Source organism: Apodemus sylvaticus, chromosome 1, assembly GCF_947179515.1.
Source record: "Apodemus sylvaticus chromosome 1, mApoSyl1.1, whole genome shotgun sequence".
In the NCBI taxonomy this organism is placed as follows: domain Eukaryota; kingdom Metazoa; phylum Chordata; class Mammalia; order Rodentia; family Muridae; genus Apodemus; species Apodemus sylvaticus.
Genome location: NC_067472.1, coordinates 196,799,332 through 196,809,358, shown reverse-complemented (window position 1 = coordinate 196,809,358; position 10,027 = coordinate 196,799,332). Strand labels below are relative to the sequence as shown.

Here is a 10,027-nt window from a genome sequence, read left to right as displayed (position 1 = left end):
GTCACTGCACAAAGGAAATGCCTAAGAGCTGCCCTATTGCTTTCTGAGAAAACGAAGTGCTGTATATTTCATGTATAAGTTGTTATACTCAATAACTTTTTGAGTTTCTTATTTACTTATAGAATAATTAGGTAATATCTAAATTAGTGTTTAAATCCTAATATTACATAACTTTAGCTAAGTTGGCATGGTTTTAGAAAGTTTCCCTAGTCATCTTAATTTGCTCCATTTTCTGACTCCTCCCTGTAAACAAAAACAGCAAGGACACTTTATCCTGATTTTTTTCTTTCTTAATTAGTTAATCTCTTATTCAGTTATAGTATGTGATACTATCGTAATAAATGTAAAAAAAAAAAAAGTTAAAACATATTAGGAGAAAACTTTATCTAATGTGTTGGGTGAAGAACTATAGGTCAGTGGGACATATGCCATAGTGACTGGAATGTAAATGGATAATATAACTTAATAAAATAATTCTCAGGAACTGTTTCTCCTTTTATTTCATGAGAATATGATCTAACAATGAAGAATGAATATTTACAGTTACTTTGAAACAACCCCTCTATATACCCAGAGGATTCCCCACCATGTAATAAGGATACATGCTCTACTATGTTCATAGCAGCCCTATTTATAATTGCCAGATGCTGGAAAGAACCCAGGTATCCCTCAACAGAAGAGTGGATGCAAAAAATGTGGTATATCTACACAATGAAGTACTATTCAGCCATTAGAAACAATGAATTCATGAAATTCTTAGGCAAATGGATGGAGCTAGAGAACATCATACTAAGTGAGGTAACCCAGACTCAAAAGGTGAATCATGGTATGCACTCACTAATAAGTGGATATTAACCTAGAAAACTGGAATACCCAAAACATAATCCACACATCAAATGAGGTACAAGAAGAACGGGGGAGTGACCCCTTGTTCTGAAAAGACTGAGTGAAGCAGTATAGAGCAAAATCAGAACAGGGAAGTGGGAAGGGTTGGGTGGGAAAACAGGGGGAGGGAAGGGGACTGATGGGACTTCCGGGGAGTGGGGGTCCAGAAAAGGGGAAATCATTTGAAATGTAAATAAATATATCAATAAATTAAAAAAAAAGAATTAGTGGAGAGCATGTGTCATTTGCTCAATGAGATTTATCCTATTACCACTTGCTTTTGTTGGCTTTCCTATGATATAGCTCCTCCTGATTTGTTTTTTTTGTTTGTTTGTTTGTTTTTTGTTTGTTTTCTTTTTGGTTTTGTTTTTTGTTTTTTGTTTTTGTTGTTGTTGTTTTGGGTTTTTGAAACAGGGTTTCTCTGTGTAGCCCTGGCTGTCCTGGAACTCACTCTGTACACCAGGCTGGCCTCAAATGGAGAAATCTGCCCACCTCAATGTCCCAAGTGCAGGGATTAAAGGCATCCCCAACCACTGCCCAGCATAGACGTTTAAATAAATAACCCTCTCTTCTCTCTCTCTCTCTGTCTCTGTCTCTCTCTCTCTCTCTCTCTCTCTCTCTCTCTCTCTCTCTCTCACACACACACACACACACACACACACTCACAAAAACACAGTAGATTCCCTTAAAGCCAACTGCACTAGAACTGACCATGGTACATGGTACATGGTACATGGTACATGGTAGGATACATTTATTATACTCAGTGTTTGATAATTTCTAAGTAAGACATGGGGCCAGGTAGTGATGGCTCGAGCCTTTAATCCCAGCACTTGGGAGGCAGAGACAGGTGGATTTCTGAGTACGAGGCCAGCTTGGTCTTCAGAGTGAGTTCCAGGACAGCCAGGGCTACACAGACAACCCTCTCAAAAAAAAAATGAAAAAAAAAAAGAGGGCTGGTAATATGATGTAGGTCTTGCGGCAATGCCTGATGATCTGTTACCATATGTAAGCCCTATAAAACAGAAGGTTCCCCAATGTAAACTTTGGTGGCAAAAAGAAGGTAAAGAAGCACCTGGACATGGAGTTCCAGGTGATAGTGTGTTCCACGTGGCTTGAATGCACTGTCACACTAAAAAGTAACACAAGGTAACATTTTATTTATATGGAAATTACACATCTACAAGAAATGTCAAGGATTCACACACATATGTTTTAATACTATTATGCTTAATACTCATGCGAGTAATTGAGCATCAGTTGCCATTCTTTTAGGGGAACTGACTTTAGTCCCAGGCACACAGAAATTGGCTCACAACTGCCTATAATACTGTCCTGTGGTGTCCTACATACCACTGTCCTGCCAAGTACCAGGTATGTTGATGCATGGATTGAGGCATTACATGTGTCTTAGTCAGTGTTTCTATTCCTGCACAGATATCATGACCAAGAAGCAAGTTAGGGAGGAAAGGATTTATTCTGCTTACACTTCCACATTGCTGTTGCTCACCAAAGGAAGTCAGGAATGGAACTCAAGTAGGTCAGGAAACAGGAGCTGATGCAGAGGCCATGGGGCCATGTTACTTATTGGCTTGCTTCCCCAAACTTGCTCAGCCTGCTCTCTTGTAGATCCCAAGAAACCAGCCCAAAGATGGTACCACCCACAAGGAGCCCTCTTCCCTTGATCACTAATTGAGAAAATACCCCACAGCTGAATCTCATGGAGGCATTTCCCCAACTCAAGCTCCTTTCTCTGTGAAAGGATGTGTCAAGTTCACACACTAACCCATCCAGTACAACATGTAAAAATAAAGTAAGGCTGGGCATCATAACATAGCCTTTTAATCCCACTACCTGCAAGGCAAATGGATGAGGATCTCCATTTGTGGAAGGCAGTCTTGTTTACATAAGCACTTCCAGGAGAGTTAGAACTACATACAAAGGCCCTATGTTAAGAAATCAAAAATAATGCCAGGAGGTGGTGGCACGTGCCTTCAATCCCAGCACTTGGGAGCCAGAGGCAGAGAGATTTCTTAATTCAAGGCCAGCCTGGTCTACAGATTGATTGCCAGGACAGCCAGTGTTACACAGAGAAACCCTGTCTCAAAAAACAACAACAACAAAAAATCCAAAATAAAATAAGATGAATAAATCTTTGTAATTGAAAAACAAACCTACTGTCATTGTACTAGCTGTTCTGTCAAGAGTAATTATAAAATTTCCTTTCAGAAAATAATTAACACTATTTTACCTACAATGTGATTTAACACTACCTAATGAATATTCACTTTGTGTGACATCATCACTCTTCATATCAATGGCTATTCTGGAATAGTCTCAAACTCACTTGAGTTTGACTCTGCCTCCAAATACTGAGGATAAAGGCATGTAACACCACTCCTGGATTAATTTTTCTAAACAGGCTTTGGGAACAAAGAACAGGCTTCCCTGGAGATTAGAATCCTTCCATCATAATTCATGGCATTAAAAGTGAGCCTTTCCAGCCTGATGGTGGTGGTGCACTCCTTTATTCCCAAAACTTGGAAGGCAGAGGCAGGCAGATTTCTCAGTTCGAGGCCAGTCTGGTCTAAAGACTGAGTTCCAGGACAGCCAGAGCTACACAGAGAAAAACTGTCTCAAAAAACAACAACAATAAAAGTGAGCCCTACCACACCCAACTTAATTCATTTTCTACAAGTTCATTTGCATTTTATTCAGTTTTCTGTGAGTATGCATGTCTCATGTGTGGGGTCCCTGTGCCTCAAAAAGGGATTCAGAGCCCCTGCATCTGGAGTTATGGCATATATGGGATTCCAGGCCAATTAGGAACCAAATTCCAAGAGTCAAGATCAACAAGCAATCTTTTCTTTTGTTGTAAATGTAGGTGTATACATGCATATGTGTCAGTAATGAGTAAGCATGCCTGGAAATCTACAGCCAGAAGGAGGACTAAGACTCCAAAGAAATACAATTCCCAGTAGATGGTTCTGAGCCACCTAGTGGAGGAAGTGAAATAAACCAGGCTTCCTGATAAAGCAACTATTGCTCTGACTCACTGAGCCATCGCTCCATCCCCACAATAAGTAACCATCAGTTAAATCCAGCTCTAGTCCCAGAATGCTTAGAGTTTTGATATTTTGCAAAAGTATGTAGTACAAGGGGTCACATTAAATTAAATTCGAGGAAGATATGGTGGTGCACTCCTTAAGTCCAACACTTGGGACACCAAAGCAGGTAGATCTCTGAGTTCCAAACCAGCCTTGACTACAGAGTAAGTCAGAGGACTACCATGGCTGTTACAAAAAAAAAACTGTCTCAAATAAAGGAGAAAAATCAAACTGTACTCAAGAAAGCACTTTTATTTAAAGAAAAAATAAACTGCACATTCGTTATGAAAAGAAACAGAGTAACAGACTCATTTGGCACACACCAATAAAATCAGCACAGTGGATGCTGGAGAAGAATGTCAAAGAGGGTGACCAGCCCTCTTGGGAGCTCTCAGAGACTACGTGGCCAACCAAAGACCACACACACACACACACACACACACACACACACACACACACACACACACAGGGGTTGAAATTAGGCCCTCATAATATATGTAGCAGATGTACACCCCAGACTTCATGTGAGTCCCCCAATAACTAGAGAGGAAGCTATTGGCTGTCTCTGGAGCCATTCCTCTACCTAGGCTGCCTTGACTGGCCTCAGCAGGATAGGATGCACCTGATCCTGCAGAGAGTTGATGCATTAGCTTCGAGGCAGACACATGGGGGAACCCTATGAGAGAAAGGGTATAGAAGAGGGACTGTGAGGAGGAGTTGAGGGGGAGGTAGTGTTCAGAACATAAGATGGATATATTCATTAATGGGAAACACTGCCTAGACAAAGATGAAAGGGGAAACTGAAGCAATGGCCAATCAATTGTCAGCACAAATTGTAAACCATCCTATGGGCAAGAACCAATCCCTGAAACTATTAATGATACTCTGTCATGTTTGTAAATAGGAACCTTCCAAACTATGCTATGCTAATTGTTATACTTCTGGGGAACTGGCTAGCCCAATTGTAATCCAATGCCTCTCGTTCAGCAACCAATGAGAATAAATTCAATTAAAAATAAAAAAGGAAACTGGTGGTTAACCTAAAATACTACCTCCTTTTGGGCCTTGGGCAGCTTGGATATATAACAAGGCTTCACATAAGAGACTTTCATTAAGGGCAGTGGTGCTGCACGACTTTAAGCCCAGCACTTGGGAAGCAGAGGTAGGTAGATTTCTGAGTTCAAGGCCACCCTGTCTAATGAATGATTTCCAGGATACTCAGGGCTGCACAGAGAAACCCTCTCTTATAAAACCAAGAGAGGGAGAGAGAGAGAGAGAGAGAGAGAGAGAGAGAGAGAGAGAGAGAGAGAGAGAGAGAGAGAGAGAGAGAGAGAGACTTTCATTGGTCTGAGCAATGGAGATTGATTCTGTGTCTGAGACCATACTTGAGCTAGGAGGAGAAAAGATGCGATGTTCCCTCCCATGTGGAAAATATGGGTTCTGAGTCTGGAGACATGGGCTTTGGATTCGTGGAAAGTAAGAACTGAGAACAAACTGTCCCTGGGAGAAGATATCCTCAAAGGCAGAGGTTAGCAGAAAGACATGGCAATTTGGAGTGGGAGTCAAGCACAGGAATCCTGGCCTTGTATCTTCATTTATACCATACTCTTTTTCCTCTGCTTCCTTTGCTTCCTAGACCTTGTATTCTTTAGGCAGATCTCACAGGCTTCATCAGTTTTGAATAAGATAGCCATCTGGTTTAGGGAATTACTAAAGGGTCTAGGTTCAGGAATAGGGTTCATAACTGATGGTATCTGACAGAGGGAGAAGGTGGATTCTGGGTTTTGGGTAATATTTGAAGGTCTGAGTCAAGGAGGAAAGTTTAAACTCGAGGGTCTCTCATAGAGAGAATCTGGATTGGCTGACACATCAAGTCAGCAAGGAACATTGGAATGGCCAGACCTATCACTAGATAGGTGCCCTGTTTTCCTGGGAAGTTCTCTAAATGTCTGCCTCTGATGCTCCTCGATAATGTGGCTTTTGCTGAAACGCACTTGTTCCAAGGACTGACCAATGAGGGAGAAGCTGGATTCCTGATGTGGGTATTTCCTCGATGGCCTAAACTGAAGAGGAGAGCTGATATCCTAATATCTCTGGTGCACAGAATCACTACTGGTAGCAGAAAACATGAACTTTACCACCTTTGGGGTAGGGAGGCCTATAGTGAGGTCCACTTCCAGTCTTCCCAAGCAGTTGTTGACCCTTCTTCTGAATTTCTCTGGCTTGTCTATTCTTGAAATACATCTGGACTTAAAAAGGAAATGTTATACTCAATAGCTTTTTGAGTCTCTTCTTTACTTAGAGAATAATTAGGTAATGTCTAAATTAGCGTTTGAATCCTAGTATGTGATACTATCATAATAAATGTAAAAAAAAGTTAAGAAATATTAGGGGAAATTTTTATCTAATGTGTCTAATGAGTGATTTCCGGGACAGCCAGGGCTGCACAGAGAAACCCTCTCTTATAAAACCAAAAGAGAAAAAGAGAGAGAGAGAGAGAGAGAGAGAGAGAGAGAGAGAGAGAGAGAGAGAGAGAGAGAGAGAGAGAGAATAATTAGGTAATATCTAAATTAGCATTTGAATCCTAATATTATGTAACTTTAGCTAAGTTGACATGGTTTTAGAATGTTTCCCCACTTATCTTAATTTGTTCCATTTTCTGACTCCTTCCTGTAAACAAAAACTGCAAGGACACTTTATCCTGATTTTTTTCTTTCTTAATTAGTTAATCTCCTATTCTATTATAGTATATGATACTATTGTAATAAATATAAAAAAAGTTAAGAAATATTAGGGGAAAAATTTACCTAATGTGTTGGGTGAAGAACTATAGGTCAGTGGGACATATGCCATAGTGACTGGAATGTAAATGGATAATATAATGTAATAAAATAATTTTCAGGAACTATTTCACCTTTTATTTAATAAGAACATAATCTAACAATGAAGAATGAATATTTACAGTTGCTTTGAAACAACCCTTCTATATAAACCACAGAGGTACACAACGTCTACAGATATGCCTGGTTAATTCCCACAAATACTGAGATGAAGGGTGTACATAACACACTTCTTCATGACTATAAATGTCTGGAATGGTCAAGGAGCTGAGAGATGTAACTTGGATTTGGGGTGTAATCCAGAGTAAGTCAGTCCTTGGATTTGTCAAAGTCATCAAGGATTCTTTGCCAGAGTTCCTCTGCAGATGGACCTGAACCTTGAGCCTCCTCTGGGCAATGGGTGGCAGCTTCTAGGACATCTGTAGATTCAGTCACTGCTAGATCAGTCTGGGCTTCAACTGCTGCTGATTGACCAGAATCCCAAGCTATAATGGGAGCATGGCCAACAAGCAGATCTTCTTGCTGACTACACCTGTCTGCATCACTGGCCTGATAATGATGCAGGAAGATTCCTGGATTCAGTTGAGTTTGGGAATGGAATCCTCACCAGATGTGCCTGAACACATGGGCTCTCCATCCTCAGCAGCAACAAGAGGTATGGAACCAGGAAAGTGAGTTGATTCAAAAACAGCTTTAGAACTTCCATTGGTCTCTGGCAGAGCTTCTGTAATATTCTGGAGAGTCATCCGCTTGTACTTAGCTCGGCTGTTCTTAAACCAGATCTAGAAAAGAAAGAAGACATCAGAAGAATGCCTGTTGTCCCCTAACAGGACCACAAGGTGAAGATTTTGGATAAAAGGTGTTTGTATAGCAATGATTCACATGTCAGAAACAAAGAAGCAGGAAACTCAAGATGGCTAAGATATTATAATAAGGTAGATTGTGTATGACCAGACAACATAGGACTGGGGAGATTGAGCCAGTGTGTCCTGTATTTTAGCAGGAGCTCTGATGATTAGGTTTCTGAGACCCTGCATGGAAACAATGCTATTCTATATTGCTACCAGGTTGATAAAAATTTGGGTCCCAGCATTTGATTCAAAAATATCCACCACCTAAAACTGTCATCACTGCCCTAAGCATTTAAGAACAAAATTAAAGTTCCTGATGGGAAAGTGTAGATTTTTGCTGTTGGATTGAGGGAAAAGAGAGAGGCAGACCTTGATGTCCATCGCTGTCACACCAACTAACTCTGCCAGCTTCACACATTGATCCTGGTTTGGGTACTGACACTTATCAAAATGTTCTTGCAGCAGGTGCTTTTTGTTCTTTGGAGTACACAATGCGTTCCTTCTGCCACTTTCTTGAAGTCACAGGGCCAGATTGATGGTCACCATATTTCTCTGACAGTACCACAGATCCTATGAGAACATGGAAACAAGATTTCACTTATATATCTGATAACTTGGATGCCCTGAAGGTTTTTTTAAAGTAGGTAAACCTGGGCCCAGTGCAGGATCAAGTTGCATTTGGATACCTGATTTTCTTGATGGTCCTTGGAACTCTTGCTGATGTAGGTCCCTTTCAGGGACTGAAAGACTTGATTGCATTGGACTTGTTGTGGTCAATATGGGACTGTGATGCATTTGAAAGGGTAAGTTCCTTGCAGGCTCTTGAAGCCTTTGGGGTCTGGTTTCTATGGGTGCACTTGAAGGCATTTGGAATTTTGGACACAAGCGGGGACCTTCGGCCATATGTGTGTTCCGAACCTATTGGGATATGTTCCTGTACTGGAGAATCTGGTAAAAGAAAACACATGAGAAAATGTACAGAGAGCACCGATTTACCCATCCTGCCTACACAGCATTTGGTTTGGACTGTTACAGAGCAGGAATCAGACAGGAGCTTCATTCTTTCTGAACAACTGCCTCTGTTTCCAAATCTTACAAGTATTCTCAGTATTGAAATAAACATGTATTTAGCCCCAGTATTAACAAGAGATTGCCAGTCCAGGTAGGTTGGCAATTGAATGTTCATTTCCAATGTTTAAATTTTCCATATCCTACCCTTCTAGCTGTCAAATTTTGTTGGGACAGACTACTACCTAGTGTGCCTCTGCCCATGAAAATAAAAGCCCGAAGGCTTCACAGGATTTCTGTGGCATGTAGGGCAACTGACACCACAGTCAAATCACAACCCAGGAATTCTGCAAACAGGGCAACTGGACAACTGACACCAAAGACTGAAGACCTCCCAGGGGCACTGCAGCATGCAGAGAAATTGAATCAACAGTCAGAAAGCCTCTCTGGAATTCTTCTGCATGTAGGGAAACAAAACCCACAGTACTTATGCTTCCCTGGTAAACAGCTAAACATAGGGCTACAGCTGGACTAATCCTCTCAAGACTCAACAGTATGAAGGCATCCCAGTAGATGTGTCACAGCCAGGACAACATATCTCGAGCTTTTCTGCCCCTCTACAGAAGCCACAATTCAAAGGTCTTCGAGAAGGCCTTCCTGAAGACACACTGCCACCAGGGCAACAAGTCACCAGTGTACATGCCCCTCTGAAGGTTCCACAGTCAGAAGATCCCACAGGAAGTTTGCCACATCCAAGGCAATTGGCCTACCATGAGACCTGAGTCAACCTAGGGACAAAAAAAGGCAACTCCCAAACAGAAACACCCCAACCAGGAAAGACTCCCTATAACCATATGGCAAGAGGCAAGAGCAGGATCATGAGAAACAGAAGCCAGTAAACTTTGACATTTTCAGAAACTACTTCTCCCACCACAGCAGTCCCTGTGTAGACAAATGCACTTGAAAGTCAGGAAGATGACCTAAAATCTTATCTCATTAAGATAATAGAATCCTTTTAAAGGGATATAAATAACTCACATATAGAAATATAAGAAAACACAGGTGAACAGGGAGAAGCACTTAGAGAGGAAACACATAAATCCCATAAGCCATACAGGAAATACAATCAAAGAAGTGAAAGTTTTTATTAAAGCAGTCCAAGACCTAGAATCGGAAGTAGATATAACAAGGACAAATATAGGCAACCCTGGAAATTGAAAACCAAGAAATGAGATCTGGAATAATTAATCATTACCAGAAGAATACAAGAGATAGACGAAAGAAAGCAGCAGTCTCAAATAACCTGGACCCTCCAAGATCTCTCAGAAACTAGGAA

At 41.0% G+C, this 10,027-nt stretch overlaps 1 pseudogene; it reads right to left on the bottom strand.

The window, feature by feature from the left end:
• Positions 1 to 7,141: 7,141 nt before the first annotated feature.
• LOC127669197 (homeobox protein DLX-4-like) lies at positions 7,142 to 8,586 on the bottom strand (annotated as a pseudogene).
• Between the last annotated feature and the right edge of the window lie 1,441 nt (positions 8,587 to 10,027).